This window comes from Grampus griseus, assembly GCF_964374135.1.
Source record: "Grampus griseus genome assembly, chromosome: 3".
In the NCBI taxonomy this organism is placed as follows: Eukaryota; Metazoa; Chordata; class Mammalia; order Artiodactyla; family Delphinidae; genus Grampus; species Grampus griseus.
This window is the reverse complement of record NC_139019.1, coordinates 120,474,918-120,494,932: the sequence shown is the minus strand read 5'-3', so window position 1 is coordinate 120,494,932 and position 20,015 is coordinate 120,474,918.

Sequence of the window (20,015 nt, the reverse complement as noted above, 5' to 3'; positions counted from 1 at the left end):
ATCTACCCTGACTTTCCAGTTGTCATGTCCTTGGGCCTGATTTTAGGACCTTGGATTTCCTGCTCCCTAATGGATACTTCGGGTTTGGGTTGTGTATTCTGTCACATATATAACCCTAAGATTTAGTTACCGGTCAAAGAGGTTGCTTACTAAAGAGATCTATACAAAAATGAGGACTAGGTCCTGGCAAAATGTTTACACGTCTTTTCAATATATTCTCCTTTGACTCACCTCTGGCACCCCAAACGTTCACTGTACTGCCCAGGTTAACTCCTTATCTTCCTCTTGCTACATCCATAGGCCCAAATCCTGGAGATTTCCAAATCACCAAATGCAAACCTCGGACTTCCTCAGAGACAACTTATTGTGGATTCCACTGCAGATCATATATCCCCTTTCCACCCCCTCCTACCTCAACTGAACCACCACGTATTTACGTGACATAGACACACCGGGCTAATTCATTGAGAAAATCGGCCGAAACCTTTTTCTTTTGTTGGCTTAATGTAGGTTATCAACAAACAGCTGACTGACTCTTCACTTTCTATTCAGCTGGTTTCTCCCTGAGTAAGTAGACCCAGCCTTTGATCATTTATTTGCTATGCAATGATTTTGAAAAATGCCTTGCTATTTAATTCTGACCTGTATGTTCCTCTCAGGTGTGCCAAGAGAAGGGCTGAGCTGGAGCTGGGGCTGGGGTTTGGAAAGAGCTGCTTTGGCAGAAGAAGATACATGTAGGCAGGTAGTTGGCAGAGAGTGATGCTACCCAGCTGGCTGTGTTTGAATGGAAAGGTGGGTAGGTCTGGCTGTCATCGCCAGGGTTTGTTGGCTCTTGGTCAAAAAAGTGGGTGGAATTTTTAATACCAGAAAAGGCCAATCCAAGATGTGAAATAGAGACATAGATACTTGTGTGGGAGCCAGACGTGGACTCCACCAAAGTCAGTAGGCTGTGGAGCAGGTCCAGGTGGTCTGGAGGGAAAGAAACGTGGGCAGAACTCTACCCATGAAGAGCATTTATGGGGGTATTATCTTGATGAGTGGGCAAGTGGGGAGATTACATCATGGCACACTGGAAAGCACACAGGACTTTAACAAACCTGAATGCAAGCATCACCTTGACCAGCTTCAGCTTGGTCAGGGTATTTTATTTCTTTTAATAGCATTTTTTTCAACTACTGAATGACAGGGTAAAGAACACTAGCTCTTAAGGTTGCGGAAAAAAATTCACTGATACGCTGTATGCAAATGTTTTGTAAATGATATGATGTTTGCAAACAAATGTTAGGTGTTGTTATTTGGCACGGGCATAAGTAATTGCCTTTTAAAATAGAGGTTCTAGAAGAAATAGACAATTCAACAATGATTGCTAGAGATTTCAATATCCCATTTTCAGTAATAGAACTACTAGACAGAAGATCAGCAAGGAAACAGAAGACTTGAATAACAGTACTAACTAGACAGCTATAGAGCACACCACCCAACAAAAACGAAATACACATTCTTAAGTGCACATGGAACAGTCTACGTTATAGACCACGTTAGGCCATAAACTAAGTTAAAAAGTCTCAATAAGTTTGAAATCATAGAAAGTATGCTCTCCAACCACAATGGAATAAAATTGGCCACCAATAACAGAAGAATATTTGGAAAATTCACAACCAAATGATACGTAAATATATTCCTAAACAACCAGTGTACCAAAAAAAATTAAAAAGGAAATTAGAAAGTACTTTTATATGAATGCCAATCAAAACTTAAATGATTCTAATGAAGCAATGCTCAGAGAGAAATTTATAGCTGTAAAAAAACACATTAAAAAATGTGACATCTCCGCGTGACACTGTATAGAAAACCCTAGTCTCCAAAAAAAAAAAAATTAGAATGAATTTAGTAAAATTGGAGGATACAAGGTTAATATACAGAAATCTGTTGCTTTTCTGTACACTAATAATGAACTATCAGGAAGATAAAGCAAGAAAACAATCCTGTTTAAAATCACATTAAAAAGAATAAAATACCTAGGAATAAAGTTAACCAAGGAGGTAAAAGACCTATGCTCTGAAAACTATAAAACATTAATGAAGGAAATTGAAGATGATATGGTGTGTGTGTGTGTGTATATATATATATATATATATATATATATACACACACACACACAATGGAATGTTACTCAGCCATTAAAAAAAAGAATGAAATTTTGCCATTTGCTACCACGTGGATGGACCTAGAGAGTATTAGGCTTAGTGAAGTAAGTCAGAGAAATATAAATACTCTACATTATCACTTATATGTGGAACCTAAAAAATAAGACATGAATGTATTCAACACAACAGAAACAGACTCACAGATATAGAGAACAAACTAGTGGTTATCAGTGGGGAGAGGGAAGGGGTCAGATGGGGTAGGAGATTAAGAGATACAAATTACTATGTATAAAAAGATAAGCAACAGGGATATATTGTACAGCACAGGGAAATATAGCCAATATTTTGTAATAACTATAAATGGAGTACAATCTATAAAAATATTGAATTATGTTTTACATATGAAATTAATATAATATTGTAAATCAACTATACTTCAATAAAAGAAAAAATAGGAAGGGAGGGAGGCTGGGAGGGAGGGAAGAAGGAAGGGAGGGAGGGGAAGAAAGGAAGGAAGACAGAGACATCTTGGCTACTGTGAATAATGTTACAATGAACATGGTAGTACATGCGTATCTCTCTTCAAAATAGCCAAGACGTGGAAGCCAACTAAATGTTTGCTACATTGACTGATGGATGGATAAAGCTTATGTTAATGCAGAATCAAATGGATTCTATATTTAAAAGTAAGAAAGAAAAAATATTCTGAAAAAAGGGAGGGAAAATTGTTAAAGATGCATAAATAGTGAAAAAGTGCTCTCTTAGTATACCAAAGATTTAATAAAGGAAGACTAAAAATACTCATTGTCCTAAGAAAAACCTGTTTTCAGCTAAACTGGAGTTGGTCAAAATCACGTGCTCTTAAGAGAGACATATTAATCTTTTGAAAAATACTGACACTATGGATTATAAAGGATTTATTGCAAATTTACAAAGGAAAACATGTTTTTGCAACATCAAAATATTTAGCCAATTCATTAAACTATTTTGTCAGTGAGGTTGTTGGATACTATTCATAGAAAATGGCCAGGTGAGCAAGGGCAACGCTGAACTATATTCTAGCACCAAAGCAATGTTGATTGTACAATATTTTAATAAAATTGCAGAGTACAGAACTATGCCTGGGTGCTTATGCTATCATCATTAGTAAAACCAGGTGCTAATTAATCAACATTTATGCCACAATGACTGTAAAGGGTGTGGTAATTGCAAGTAGAGTTAGAAATAGACAGCAAACACATACAAAATATCCAGTACACGCTTGGCAGTCACCAAATGTCTAATGAATGGAATTAAATCCAGTCAATGAGATAAGACATATATATAAATGTGTGTATATATATATATATATAAAGATGTAGATTATAAATGTATATATAAGTCAATGATATAAGATAAATATATACATTTTTTAATACAGGAATTTGAGTTAGACCAGAAAAGCTTATCCAGTACAAGTGGGATTCACGCTGATCTTGAAGAACTCAGGCTCTTTAAACACGTAAATAGAAATAAAGAAGAGAGAGGAATAACGTGAACCAATACCCACTGCGGCATTGGCATTGCATGGTCAGGGTGCAACAGCGACTTAAACTCTTTTCACAATACAACAAGAGATGCCTCAAGTTGGCCTTGAGTAGAAGAACATATGAGCCTTCAGGACTCAGCCCTTCTTAAGATGCAACTAGAGGCAGGCTAGGAAGCCACTCCTGGTCCTTTCCCCTTAGCCATCCCCTCTATTCTGGAACCCTGGGTATTAGAGTCATCCTCAGAATTCTCACTCACAGAGGAGGCGGCCCCCATAAAAGTAAGCCTTATTTAAAAAAAGTCCAAGAACCCTAGAACCTTATGCACTGCAGTCTTAGCATCTTACAAGTCCTGGGGATTTCCTAGAATAAACAGATACAGCTGACCTACAATAACTTGGGAAATGTCACCCTCCTAATAAAGTCCAAAGACTGCTGGGGGAAATGCTGTGTGTCATCTCAAGCTCCTTACAAAGGGTTGTACATTAACAGCAAATCACCAACTACCTCATCCTCCCATGCACATCAAGAAGGATGGCTTTTGGTGTCAATCTTTTCCAGAGTTCTATATTCTGTAATGATATTCATGGAAAACATCTCTAATCATTTCCTGACACTCAGATTTTTGGTGAGAGAATAGTGAAATTCCTGCCTTTGAAGACTCCGAGCTGTCTAATTTCCACAGAACATTACAGAGTCCAGGTTTTCCCTTCAGGGCCATGAAAAGCTTTAGGCAGCAAAGATAAGGAGGATTAGCCAGAAGGTCTTAAAACAATTAGCAGCAGTAATGAAATGAACAAAAGGAAGGTTTATAAGTTATATGTCTGGGCATTCACCTTATTAGTCCTTCAAGTAATTTTCAAACCCCTCAAGATGACAGATAAGTTGGAAGAGAATCCTCCAAGGCTTTACCTTACCTATGTGGTTTACTTCATTCTGTGTTATCATCAAAGCCTCTACTACCTCAACACAGGTTAACTTATGTATCCTGAAGGAGCACCTCCTAAGCCCTTCCTAAACAGTAAGAACCCTGCTGGGGATTTCAGATACGAAGGTTGATAGGGCTCAGTGTCTGTCTTCAAACAGCTTACCGTGTAACACGGGAGACAAGTAAGTCGGTGCTGGGCTAGGAAGCAGCGTGGGAAGGGCCTCCATTTCAGTGGGTGACTTGAGAGCACAGACAAGCCGGACCAGGAGGAAAGCGTGAAACAATGAAGACGTGGAGAAGGGAGGGATATCCGAGCTGAGTAGGTAAGGTAGCCAAAGAAAGATGGAGAGAAAAGGGAGGAAGAACTAAATCAGGCAGAAGAGACAGCATGTGAAAGTGCAGGTGGCAATGGTGAACCTCCTGCATTTTGGAAGATGTGGGAGTTCTGAAAGGCTACATTGTAACTGCAAAGAGAGGGCTGGAAGACAAAAAGCCTGGGAGGTAATGGAGCCATTTATGGAGGGAGGGGATATGAGAGAAGGAGCAAGTTGGGAGGAAGATCGGCGTTGTAGTGATTATGAAGAGTTCAGTATCGAGAGACATCATTTAACAAAACGATTTGAATATAAAACGTCTTTCCTGAGGCTAAACTTAATATTCAATTTGTTCTATAGAGAAACAACTTTTTAATTTCCTTGGGGCTATTGGTTTCGACTTCATAAAAGTATTAAATTCACTGAAAAGTGTAAGTATAGCTATTGTGTAGTATAGTTATTGTAAATCTCCTGTTCTGCTTATATTGGCAAGCTGTTTTACAACCATGTTGACTCTTAAGAAATAATTATGAACTGTTCCTCATGGGGTTTGTTAATTGAATTATTGAGTGGTGCTGCACACAAAGGTCAAAAGCAGGATTTTCTATGCACAATACACACTCATTTCCATTGCTTGGACAGGACAGAATTATTTAGGTGTCTATTACTGCAATGGGGATCTACCAAGGAACTACAACTTTTAAATGAAAAAGAGTCATTCAGGCCAATAGATCCACAAGGGAAACTGATATTCTTCTCTACATTTCCCAAAGACACAAAAGCACAGAGAGGAAAGGTAATTGTTTTGAAACCATGTGACATGTTGAGATTCTCAGAGTTTATAAGGTGTTGCTATTATTGTAGTTTTGGTGCATTGAATTCAATAAGAAATGAAAAAGTTACACAACCTATATGATAAAGCTTTGATGGAGTTCAATGAAGACACAACTGCCTCCTAGCTAGAGACCACATGTTCCTCTGTGTCAAGAGCAGCTATGCATCATGTATAAAACCAAGGTCAAATGTGCAGATTTCATGCTAATCATCTCCCAAGAGATCATTTCGTACAGTTTTTAGAGGGAAATTGGCCTCAATTTGTTATTTTTTTTAAACAAAAATGTCAAGCTGCACATGTTTGAGTTTATCTTAAATTTGTCTGAATAAAGCAATCCCTCCAACATATTTCCAGCATTTTGCAACGTCAGATGTCGCTTCCAGCTGCAAGAAAATGTATCCTTTATGCTCCTTTATGCTCTAAGCAATTTAGAATGTTTACATCTGTAGCAACAGTAGCTCCAGGTGGAGTCCAGCACCAAGAGGTGGTTGTTTCTATGCACTATTGGACTATATCAAAGACGGCATTGTCACATAGGTAATGACTGGCTTTGCATGTGGGGCCCAACATTTCAACAGAGCCTTTATTATTCATACCAATCTGGCTTTAGTTCATCTTCCATAGACACTCCAGATTAAACTTTCTTCATTATCATTATAGAACTAGACGAATAAGTGGCACATCTGCTCATAAAGTAGTTTATTATCGGTTCTGATAAGGTTTGGGATGAATAGAAAAATAACTATGGAGTAGACAAATGCACCCAGGTTTACGCCCATTGTGAAAAGCAAGACTAGCTATGCTTTCTCTGAAAATCCATGGGTCTCCCCACTCCATTGAATGGGGAATTATTACCTAATGAGCTGATACAGTTTATCATGGCGGAAAAATGCAAAACAGACAGGAATCAAACCAAAGCAAATGCATAGAACCCTGGCATGTGACAAGAGCCTAATGAAGACCTTATATGGTTCAATTCAATTTCCAGCCCATCCTTCCGGAAGATAATTTGAAGATCTGTAAATGTTTTCCCAACAATCCCATATCAGATATTTCTGATGCAGAACAAGCCTGTATAAGTAATGTTATGAAGACATCAACACGTTACTGCTGTCCCATTCACATGGGGTTTACAATCAACCTTCTCTATTACTATAAGGCCCATGGTATCCACCTCAGGACTAGCACCAGGCCTACACAGTGTGAAGAGTCTCTGCCACTTCTGAAACAGCTCTGCCCGGGCCTATGTTCATGCAGTTGTTGGCATGAACAACAACTGACTGTACCTCCCATTTGCCACAGTCCAGCTGTAGAGCTTAGTGAAGCTGAGGGCATAGGTATGAACGTTTTCCCTCCAATACAATCTGCTGTAGACACTTTTTTTTTTTTTTTTTTTCAGTACGCGGGCCTCTCACTGTTGCAGCCTCTCCCACTGCAGAGCACAGGCTCCGGACGCGCAGGCTCAGCGGCCATGGCTCACGGGCCCAGCCGCTCCGCAGCACGGGGTGTGTTCCCGGACCGGGGCACGAAACCCCGTCCCCTGCAACGGCAGGCGGACTCTCAACCACTGTGTCACCAGGGAAGCCCTGCTGTAGACATTTTTTAATGCTAACACATTTAAATCGATATAATCATTTTTGCCAGCTGCAAATATTCAATTGTATGTATGTATCATAATTCAGAACCTTCCAATCTGTATGCCATGAATGGGCTTCAGATATGCCTTCAGATATTGATCTCCTTGGTCCTCAGGGCAGCCAGGTAGAACCAGGGGCTGCTCAAAATACAGGTGTATTAGAGTCATTTTCTGATGGCACTCCTCAGGCTTAAGCTTTGTGAAGACAGCCATTAACTTCCACTCTTTTTAGATAGTTATGCTCTTTCCAAACGTTCATTATTAGAAGCAAATCATTGTAAACATTGTTAGGCACATATATCTTCTCAGTTGAGGGATCTGATAATAGAAATTTAGACCCTTGTATTTTCAGCAGGTTTTTAAAGGCTGCAAGAAAAAGACATGCATAGAGTTTTATTGCAGAGATATGTGGAAATGCAGAGAAATAGTGGTTGTACCTCCATCAGCTGCATTTCCTTCCTTCCTAGGCCTATGAAATTCTCAGGGCAGCAAGCATCACAAACAACAGTCAAGTTCATTTGACACCACTTGGGGTAACAATTAGAACGGAAGGGACCTGTTTCACTGGGCTTACTGGGATTTATACATCCTAAAATAGAGCTATTGTCAAACTAAGACAAAGGAAGCTGGCTTCCCTCATGTTCAGCTCGAACATGGTTGCTTTGAGCCCGTATTTGATCCAAGGTACTAGAGGGGGTTTCACTTACATTTCCCATTGCTGTGTGTGTTTTGCATGTAGATGTGCGAGAGGAAGAGAAAAACAGACAGGTGAGCAGACAAAAAAGACAAGTAAGCCACATTTTCTAAGGAACTTGGCTGAAGTTGAAAAAGATTAAGTTAGAAACCGAAAGAAACATCCTTCCAAAAGTAGGCATTACTAGCCCCATTTTACAACAAAAGATAAATGAGGCTCAGAGAATAACAAAACCAGCAAGTTTTCAAAGCAATCATTGCCTCAAAATCTCACGTTCCTTTCTTTAAGCCAGCACTACCCTCCAGAAATAAACTATTAGCATAGTCTGCTTACATGCCAATTTAGGAATGTATGGTTAAAAAAAAAAAATGCATTTTGATGTAGATGAAACTTGATCTTTATAAACCAGATAAGTTCTCCATATTCAGTGTGAAGGTGCAATATACACGTTAGTAGGGAACCATCGCAACCGATTGCCAAGACAGATCTCTATGAAAAACGGTTACCTTATGATTACCCGCTGACCAGTCTAAGTTCTGGGAAAATATTTGCCAAGAATGTCCCCAAGATGCATATATAGCTCAGCACCATGTACTATAGCTTGGTTCTTTTGTAGGGCTTATCATTCTTACACAATCAGACTGCAGAAAGGTTGCCAATATACAGACATAGAATCAACTGGGTCAATGACATCTTGATGTTAAATTCTGTAGAAGCTGATTAATAAACTAGGAAGTTGTAGTAAGTTATTGGGATGATTAAAATATAATTTTATGCATCATTGGTTTGAACAAAATAGATGCTGCTTCTGAAAGAAGCCCATCATATACATCCCTGAAAAAAATCTGAAAAAAATCAGAGCTTTGCCTCCAATGTTAAATACATTCATTTGAAAAATAGATCTTAGATGAGCTAGACATGCGTCGATACTCATTTTATCCTGTATATAGTTAGCCACTTGTTTTCTGAATCAACAAAATAGTCCAGATCTGAACTTGTTCCATTATTAAACTCTTAAGGTCATTTTCTTCCACAGATATTGCTTTAGGTCATACCCTGGGCATACAACAATGATGCAACAGTGAGCAGGATGTATATGGCCTCTGCCTTCAAAGAGCATAAAGTCGAGATAGAGAGATAAACAGGTAAAAAGTCAACTACTACACATTGTAATAGGAAGGCTGGTTGGAGAACAGCAAGCATGGTGGCCCCTAACCTAGACTTAGGAGGAGTAACATCTAATCTGATCTGACAAAAGACTTAGGTGACGGATGATCTGTAGGGAGAACAGTATGTGAAAAGGTCAGGTGGTTAGAGAAGGTATACGTTCAGGGAACTGCAAATATCCAGACGTAGCTAAAACACGGTCTACATGGGAAATGGTGTAATAAGAGGTTGGAGAATTAAGCTGTAAACAGATTGCAAACCCTACACAAATTAAAGAATTTGAACTTTATTCTGAGTGCAATGGAGGGTGGGGTAGCTGTCATGGTCCGAACGCGGGTTGGAAAAGAATTTCCAGACACAAAGCAAAATGGAAAGAAGATAGAATTTATTAGAGGGAAGGGCTGCTGCCAGAACAGCAGGCCGACTTCCTAGTAGTCTGGGAGAGTTGAGCCCAAACATGTGCTACTGATCAGTTTTTATAGCCAGAAAACAAAAGGAATGGTCCAAGGTGGAAATTTCCTTTACTGATTGGTCGAGGCACATACACCTTCCTTCTATAGGGCGGGAGTGGGACAGGCCAGATGCCTTTCCTTATTTGGGACAGGTCCCCTTGCCCAGGTGGGCATTGCCCAGGTGGGCTCAGAAATTTCCTAACCATCGCAACAGGGTGGGGAGGGCGATTAAGAGTCCAGTAGGGGTATAACATGACCCTTTTTCAGGCAGGGTCGCCCTTTGTCCTTGAGGCACCCTTGTCCTTGGAGCACCACAGTAGCCAGATAAAAAGAGGCCCGGCTAAATTTGAATTTAAAATAAACAATGAATAACTATAGTGTGTCTCAAATATTGCCTAGAATATGTCACACTAAAAAAAAAAAAAAAATCATTGTTTATCTGAAATCCAAATTTAACTGGGTGTCCTGTATTTTTATTTGCTTACTCCGGCAAACTTAATAGGAAGCCACTAAAAAAGTTTAACCAGGGGAGTGACGTGATATAATCTGGGCCTTAGGAAGATACCACTGAGTGTGATACAGAAAACAAATTTCATTTTTTTTTTAATCTATGAGAGTATTTTTGAGCAGCTACCTTATATACTAGACAAAGCTTTAGATAAAACAACACACTTTCGTGATACCAGGTGAAACTTAGAGCAATGTCTCTTGAGCAGCAAGCTCCCTGTTTTTGCCAAGTAATTCCACCTATATTGATACTGAAGAGGTAACCGAGTGACTGTGGAGGAGAGTAACACTGACTGTGGAGCCAGAGCACCTGGATTCAGCCTTTGGCTTTCTCTAGGCATGAACTGTGCAACCCTGACCATGACATTCAACCTCTATATCCCAGGGTGTGTGAAGTGGGAACATAATAGCACTTTTTGCAAATTATGACCAAATGACAATCAAATACAAGTAAAGCCTGACACGGGAAGAAATGCCATGAAAGCATCAACTCTTGCTGTATTCATTGACTTTTCTTTCTACAAGCAGAATCATTTTAACTTAGATAAACTTACCTAAAATAAATGGAAAACCGATTTTGCTTACCATGAATATAAGGTAATTTAAAAACTAAATACAGCAGCAGCAACAACCACCAATCATACTGGACTTATTCTTTCATAAAATAGCAATGAAACATTTTAAAAATCTAACCGTTGCATTTTACAGAAGAGAAAGGGATTTGTCCCAAGGTCTCGGGGTGGCTTAAACACACAGCTGGGAATTTATGCTCTTTAACAAATACAGAGATTTCTCTAATATACTTACGGTTGCCCTATCCTATGCCTCTAGCATACACCCTCACCGAGTTGTGTAGCCTTGAACCTCCAATGATTCTAAAAATCTTGTAGCTCCAGTCTCACCACTTGGTTTCCCATCTCTGAACCTTTCTTTATTGTTGCCCATCTCTCTCTCCTCTCACCTTTCCAAAGTCCTTTTTCCCTCAGCTCTTTTTTTTTCTGCGGTACGCGGGCCTCTCACTGTTGTGGCCTCTCCCGTTGCGGAGCACAGGCTCCGGACGTGCAGGCTCAGCGGCCATGGCTCACGGGCCCAGCCGCTCCGCGCCATGTGGGATCTTCCCGGACCGGGGCACGAACCCGTGTCCCCTGCATCGGCAGGCGGACCCTCAACCACTGCGCCACCAGGGAAGCCCTTCCCTCTGCTCTTAAGGGTGGGTGAACTGGATGAGAAGCAGAGTTCTCTAATTAGAGTTTCTACGGTCATGGGAGACAGGCCCCCAATGGAGAAGTTTCAGAAGCTTCTAACACTCTCTCTCTCTCTCTCTCTCTCTCTCTCTCTCTCCCCTACATCTGTCTCTCTCTCTCTCCTACATCTGTAACTCTTTATATCTCTGGCATGACCCCAGGGTCCAATACCTCTCTTAGCATTGGGTCCCTTCTCTTTTCACTTCCTTTAGCTCCTCTCTTTACTCCCTCTTTTGTTCCTCTTTAGTTGTTTCTATTTCTGAACCTCTGGAGGCAAGGAAAGTAGGAAGTAGACTCCATCAGCAGGCTTAATGCAAAAACAGACAAATATTTCAATTGCTAAAAATCAAAATATTTGCTCATGTGCCACCTAAAATTATCCTGCCTGACACATTTCAGAAACCTCTGCCATAAAGAATTCTGTCCTGAAATACAGGGAAAAAGAGAATCAAACACAAACAAAGAGCAAACAGCTGAAGCCCCAGTCATCTGACACTAAGAAAGCAACACCTGTCCCAGGAGCCAACACTGATAACCAAGGACAAAGCTTTTACTTTTCCCTGGCAAGTCTTTACACATGGAGTGATGATTTATGAGCTCGCAGAATAAACAACGCCCTGATAATGCCGACGCACAAGCCTAGCACCATTTGCCTTCCCACATCGATTTGTCAGATTTTACAAGTCAAGGCGGCCCTCATAACGATTTTGATAAAACAATGTGATTCATACCTGGATGGCTGCAGAGAACATTTAAAATACAAAATCCATTTAGTACCGATTAGCCTTAGAACATTATGTAATCTGTCACAGTGGCAGATATCAGCGAGAACATTTTTCTCTTTCCTTTGCAACAGTTTATCAATCACCCTTGCTCCTGACAAACCCTTAGGAGGAGAACATTTATCAGGAGGTATTAGAAGACTCTAAAAATAAAAGCTGAAACTCGTGTTTTACAAGGAGAATACCGGCTGATTGTAAAAATTAAGAAGAGCCTGTTTAGGGGCCATTTCACTGCAGGCAACAGGAGAAGGTGAGCTTGCAGAGTGCTCTCGAGTAGAGGGAAGGACCCTTCTGGAGACTTGCTAAAACTTGTAAAGTGCAGAGTTGAAGGAGTTAACACAGTACAGTGATTAACACCTGGCTTCCAACAAGACAATGGAAATGCATCGATAATTCAGGGCTTTTCAAACTTTCAAATGTCCCAGAATTCAGGTTACCCAGGAGTCAAACAAGAAACAAAAGTCTTGTATGAGGAATGATAAGATTTAGTGCTTACACAATATTATGCTAGTCATCTTGAAAACGGGGCGGGAGGCGCATTTCACAGTGAGAGCAGCAATCTCCAAGTCCTACAGCTCAGTCCGTGTTTCTACTTGTCCCTCCTTTAATTCCACCAAGGCCTTTATTCCACTTTTGGGAAAACCGTTTTCCGGCGTGGCCTCCAGGAGCGGAAAAACAACGTTTCTCAGTGCTGGCAGCATATTAAAATTACTTGGGAAGCTTTAAAAAGGAAGCACTAAAACGCACCCCAAAGCTAGCTAAATACTTTCTGGTGGTGCTAGTTCCCAAACCGGCCCCCAATACACAAAGGACAAGAAGAGACCTAAGAAAGAGGCAGACAACTCCAGACTGTGGTAGGTGTCAGTTTTAAGAAGAAAAGCAACTTACATTCGAGACTTGTTGTAGACGCCGCGAGACGAGTCGATCTCCACACCTACCCACCAGCGTCTTCAAAGTTTATAAAGACTGCTTAAGTGGTTACCCTCCAGGTGGTTTCAATACCTCAATGCTCTCTCTGGGCTGCCTCCTTGAAAAAGGCTTCACCTGTGGGGACGGTGGGCGGGGCTTACATTCAAAGGACGGGGGTGGGGGGTGGGGGTGAGTAGCCTCTGATCGCTGGGGTCAGCCTCAAGGGGCAACCAGCAGTCCCAACCTCTCTAGGGCCCCCCCAACATCTTACCCCTTGGGACCAGCTCTTACCATTTTACTCGCCCCCCTGAACGGTCAGCAAGGGGTTTCATTAGCACAGTGGTGGCTCCTTTGCTGGCTGTTTGGCTGCATCGGACGCAGATGCCACAGCAGGAGTATAGGCACATGTAAGAGAAAATACAGATTATGACATTAATTCCCAAAATAAGTAACATTTTTTTTTCCACCAAAAGCCCCGTGATCCCATCCATTGACTTACGAAGTCCCCTAAGCTGGAAGTCTGATCACTTAAGGTATTCACTTGTGTCCTCATGTGATTTAATAAAGATGATACGTTAGCAGCCTTATCAAGTATAAACACACAACACTCTGGATAATGGCACGGGTGAATCCCTGCAAGGAAGTAATAATGTCTAAGGCCAACTATGATATTGTAATTTATAGTAAGAAATACAAATTTGTCTTCAGCCCAGTTTCCGGCACAGAGCTCCTAAAATTCTTGGAATTTCCTAATTGATGGGGGGGAATGGGGGAAGGAAGGTGTCTTTCATTATGTTAATGAGATGACTATTGGACCCTACTTAAGGGTGAGGTGCTGGTTGCCAGGGGAACCAACCACTGGATGAAAGGTCTGGAAGTTTCAGTTCCACCCTCTTGACCTCCAGGGAGGGGAAGAGGGGCTTGAGGTTGATTTAATCACTAATGGGCAAGGATTTCGTCAATCATGCCTATGTAATGAAGCTTTTATAACAGCCAAAAAGAATGGGGTTTGGAGAGGTTAGTGAACACATGGAGATTTGGGGAGAGTGACAGACCTGGAGAGAGCATGGAAGCCCTGTATTCTTCCCACATACCTTGCCCTAGGCATCTCTTCCATCTGGCTGTTTTTGTGTTGTAACCTTTTATAATAAACCGGTAAATCCCGTAAGTAGTGTTTTCCTGAGTTCTGTGAGCTGCTCTAGCAAATTAATTGAACTTAAGGAGGGGGTCTTGGGAGCCTCTCATCTATAGCCAGTGGTCAGAAGTACAGGTAAAAACCTGCACTTGCAACTGGCATCTGAAGTCCAAGGAGGAGGCTGGGAATCTCCCATCTATAGCTGGTCTGTCAGAAGCACGAGCACAGGTAACAACGTGGGCTTGTGACTGTCATCTGCAGTCTGAGGTTGGGGGGGTTGGGGGTGGCAGTCTTGTAAGACTGAACCCTCAGCCTGTGGAATCTGATGCTGTCTCTGGGTAGATAGTAACAGAATTGAGTTGAATTGGAGGAGAGCCTGCTGGTGTCTGAGCACTGTTTATTAGTGTTGCATATCCCTTACTCTTGTTGGATCATCCTATTTTGGAAGACAGCTTTTCTTATTAGAGACATTTCGGTGCTCAGTAAAGACAGGTTTGCCAGCTATCATTTAAGGCTTGTTGGGTGAATGTAGTAAGGGCTTCTATGTGTGTTGTCATGTCCTGCAGGCCAGTGTAGAGGACAAAGCAGCCACATGATCATACCAGTGGAAAAGAGAAGGTGCCCACCTAGCGTTGATGAGAGGAAGGCTGGTAATTTTAGCTATGGTGGAGTGGATTCTCCCCTGTGGCCAGGGAAACCCAGAATGCAAGCTGTTCAACCACTCAGGTAGAAGCCAGGACCAAAGATCTGTGCCACACAACCATTGGGTCCCATGTAGGACTACCCAGTAAATACCTGGGCGACACAACCAGCCAGTGCCAAACCAGTCACTAGCCTTTAGTGGGACAGAATGACTACACAGTTCCAGTGATATCCATCATACCACATCCCTAGTGCAATTGGGCTTGTTCTGTTTAGAGTGATTTTTTTTCTTCCCAACTTAGGGGTGCCAGATGCTCAAATGTCCATAACATGGAGTGAGCCACATGAACCCATCTCAAATCTGAGTGTAACTACCTGTGGCTCTGAAGGTGATATTTTTAGGACCCTTCCAGTCAGCAGTTTGATGGGCTGCCCATGTAGTTTCACTGACAGAAAAAGAATACCCATGCCCAGTGTTATTGATATTGTGTGCCACAGGCCAGGGTTTTGGAGCAATGTTGGTAATATCAGATGAATTAAGAGTACTAGTCTTAAGTTTTTCTTCCTTAGTGTATTGTTTTATGGCCTTCTAATCTTCTGCCTGGAATGGTGATATTCACCATGGCAATCCTGAAGTACTGGGAAGTTTTAAAATCCAAATCCTCTGGTCACATTCAACACCAATTACATCACAATCTGTGGGGATAAACCCAAGCATAGTGTTTTGTAAAGCTCCCCAAATGATTCTCATGTACAGCCAAATCAGTGGACCAGTGGTCGAGACCACTGCATCTCAACCTTTATTGTGCATACGGATGATTCAGGGATCTTATTTTTATATAGATTCTTATACAGTACATGGAAGCTGCACTTCCAGCAAACTCCCAAGTGATGCTTCTGTTGCTCCTCTGAGGACTGCATTTTGGGTAGCAAGAGAGATCCTAGAGGAATAAATGCAAACTACTTACGTATCCATTTAAAGCCCCCTGTATTCATCAGAAAAATAAAATTACATGCTTGGCCTAGAGAGCTACAAATTTGTATCTCATGAAGAGCTCTCTAAGACCTATAAGCTCTTACTTAGCACATTCCCATGTACTTTTCTACATCCTTCCTCTTAGAAGATACAGAAAATGGGAAAATGAAGGATGACTATTACAAGAGCAATTTGAAACCATCATTTGGTATCCAGTCTTACATCCTGCCTGGATCCATCCACCATTTCCCTAGAGGGAAATAGCAAAATGTTCTATGTCACTAAAATGTGGAAGCTATGAGCAACCCAGTCTAGAGACTTGAGCCCCAAGAGCTGCAGACTATAGGAACCACGCTGTGAGTCTCCCCTTGTACATGGCCTGAGAGTCTGACTGAGCTTAGAAGCTGTCCCAACTCATATACTGTAGTAACAGCAGAATTCGGTGTCAGAAAATCCTTAAAGTATATAACCATGGTGGGAAGTAGCTGAGAACAGCCAGCTCTTCAATACTCTTAGTAGATATTTCTTGTAATTATCTCCCTATTTTGATTTTCACACTAATCATCCTTGTCCAGACTTCTTTTTGTTTTAAATCCTAAGACTACTCTATCAATTTCCTAATTGGCCTCCCTATTCCATTCTCTTCTCTACTCCATTTCATACCCCAAATTTCAATGCAAGTAATGTTACTAGAAGACAGCTTTCATTATCATGCCATATTTAGAAATCATTAATGGTCCCCACTGCAAGTAAAGTAATCATTGTTGGATGACTCCAGTGGGTGAACCTCTGAGAAACCCACAAGCATGCTCTAAGAGCGTAACCAGCTACTAAGCTTCCAATGCACAGAGGACTCAATGTTGGATTAAAACTATACCGGCTACTGAGAAACCCCAGTAGGAACAAGCACAATGACCACCCAGATCCTGGTTTCTAATACTATTCTCCAGTGAAATAAATTACATCTCCTAAGAAATGGCTAATTCTCAGGCCAGGGCAGGGAAAATGCAAGATGAGCCTAGAGCATCTCTTAGCATCTCTTAGTGTGTAAAAGTAAAGAAGTACTCAAAAATCAAAGGATGGGAGCTTGTCAAAGGGCCACAAGAGCCAATCTAAAAGCCGCCAATGGCCAGAGGTGGAACAATTGAGCAACAAAATAAATCATGAACACAGTATCATATTACAACACAAAATATAAAATAAATATACCTGAATTCATGCTGATATAAATGAATGAATGGATGGATAGATAGATAGGAAGATACAATTGGAGAAGCAGCAAATCTTCCTTACAGAAGAGTTCCAAATAATTTATGTATAAATACCAGGAAGTGAAGCTTATCACCTCTTTCCCACCTCTTTGAGTATGGCTGGCCTTAGTGACTTGCTTCTGAAGAATAGACTATAAGACGGGAAAAAGCAACTTTACAATGCAGAACCTGGAGAACATTATCTTGGCCAGAGAATCAAGATTAACACCACCAGTAATATTGTAACCAAGCAGGACCCTATGAGGCCTTCCCAGGACATACCCCTGCCTCCCCATGTCCTCCACCTGCCTTTTGTCTGTAGAAGAAATTTAGTCAAAGAATAAATTTAATTAGAGAAGTGAGAAAATGCAGAAAGAAATGGAAACAGTCAAGCAAAACAAAATAATAGTTCAGCCATTAAACAAATTCAAGAACTTTTAGTTCCTCCTCAAGGGCTATAGAGAATATTCTGAGCCATGTCCTTTGAGCTGTTTTGCAGATACTGAAACCCCCACCAGGTGGAAGAAGTTAACTGTATGCTGCCTACAAGCATGTAGACCCCAGATGGGTTGAAACTAGGAAGTTGATGATGTTGACTCCCAACTACCCCACCACCAATCAATCAGAAAAATGTCCATGAGCTGATCACACACCCCACAACCCCCTCCCTCAACCTGTCTTTAAAAACCTTTCCCTGAAAGTCTTCGGGGAGTTTGGGCCTCTTAAGCACCAGCTACCTGGACTCCTTGCTTGGTGGCCTGCAATAAACACTGCACTTTCCTTCACCACACCTGGTGTCAGTAGATTGGCTTTACTACATGCAGGTGAGGAGACCCAATTTTGGTTCAGTAAAAATAAGTCATGTTCACAGCACTTACCCTGAGGTGATGTAATGAGAAAGGCACTTCATCTCTGTGGTCTTCTCAAAAACTCACAACTTCAGTCTAACCAGGAGAAAAATATCCGACAAACCCAAACTGAGGGTTTGGATTTGTCAGAAGGAAAGACACTGCACAAAATACCTGACCAGTAGTCCTTAAAACTGTGAAGGTCATTAATAACAAGAAAAGACTGAGAAACCTTCACAGACCAGAGGAGATTAAGGCTATATGCAAGTGGTGTCTTGGATGGGAACCGAAAACAGAAAATGGACATTAGTGGGAAAACATGTGAAATCTGAATAAAGTGTGAGTTTGGTCAATAGCAGTGTAACCATGTTGCTGTCTTAGCTGTGACAAATGTCCTGTATGATAATGTAAGGTGTTAACATTAGGGAAAACTGGGTGAGGGGTATATGGGAACTATCTGTACCATCTTTGCAACTTTTCTTTAAATCTAAAACTATTTTAAAATTCAAAGTTTCCTTCTTTAAGAAAATACCAGCCATGTCAGAGACAACACTCTTCACCTTAATTAGCCTCCTCCCCACCTGGACTCTGACCCTGAAGCAGCTAATAAATATGGAAGGAGATGGACCCAAAAGGAGAACAAGTTTTACAGTTACACAGAGCCTGGCACATAAAAGTTACTCAAATTTTTATTAAAGAAAAAAAAAAATAAAACAGAATTAAAGATCGTGCAAAGAGTTGTGGAAAGAAGGTGTAGAGTTGGAATAGACAGTCTTAAACTGATGTCACTGAGAAGATGGAAGGATAAAAAACTATACCACAGAGAGAAAGTGAATTGTGCCGTCAGTTCTCTGTGAAAATTGAGAGACGTTTATTCTAACTGGAGGGTTCAGATCCATTATCTTAATACAGTCTCACAAGAGTATCTGGACAGATGTGAGTATTTCTATTTCATAGTTGAGGAGACTCAGACACAGGAAGGTTAAATGCTTTACTGGATGTCTTCTTATGTCCTTGAAGAAAGATGTGAGCAGACGGCAATGAAGGTAAATGTGTTCTAGGCCCACAACTTACTGATGAAACATAAATGACATACAATCTCCCATCTCTAACACCTAAGGATTTATTAATTAGCAAGTGTAGAAGCTGCCAGATTGTGTTGCTCTAAATGACAATGGGCAGGATCTATGCGTTAACGTTAGCAGAGTGTTAAACCAATCTGGCTTTTGAAGTTTGCAAATTCTTTAACAAATTGAATAAATGTGAATAGGATTACCTAACAAAACAATCTGAATGCCCAGACTTACAACCATCCGCTGAGCCAAAATTCCTAAACCTTCTCCAGATCACAACTCAAACTCAAGCGTTAATTTTACCGTCTTCTTTTGTACTGAGTATCTCACCAGTAGGCTGTTGGGATCTCTCACAAGTGTGATACACCTCTTTGGGAGGAGGGAGAAGGGCAGTGCACAGGTGGCAGGAAAGCTCCCTCTAATGTGGTGAGTATCAATTCTGCTGCTCCACAAACCAGTGCCGGATCTCCACATTGTCCCTATACCTCTCCAGAAGGCACCTCCTTGGCAAGGACTTGCAGAGATGATGCCAAGCAAAAGGGCTCATGCAATGGTGGTCACCAGCTTTGAAAACTCTTCAGGTTAGCTGGCACTCCAGTTGAATCTATTTTTAAAAATCTCTTTTGAGACCAGGTACACTTCCTAAATGAAAGAGCCCTGAGTTCTAAAATTAAACATTGTCTGTTCTGGCTTGGGTCTTCTCCTCTATGGGTTAAAATGTTGCCCTCTTTTTTGTTGTCATTTTTGTCTAGAATCTCATCATCATCATCTTCATCATCACCACCACCACCACAATTAATCACAGCAGTATTTTACCGAGCTTCTGCTCTGTGTGAGATGTTATACTAGTCAGTCTATGTGCATTATCTCCTTTAGTCTTAAAAAAATGTTCCTATGGGACAAGTACTCTTATTAACCCCATTTTTTGCAGAGGGAGAAAACAAGGATAC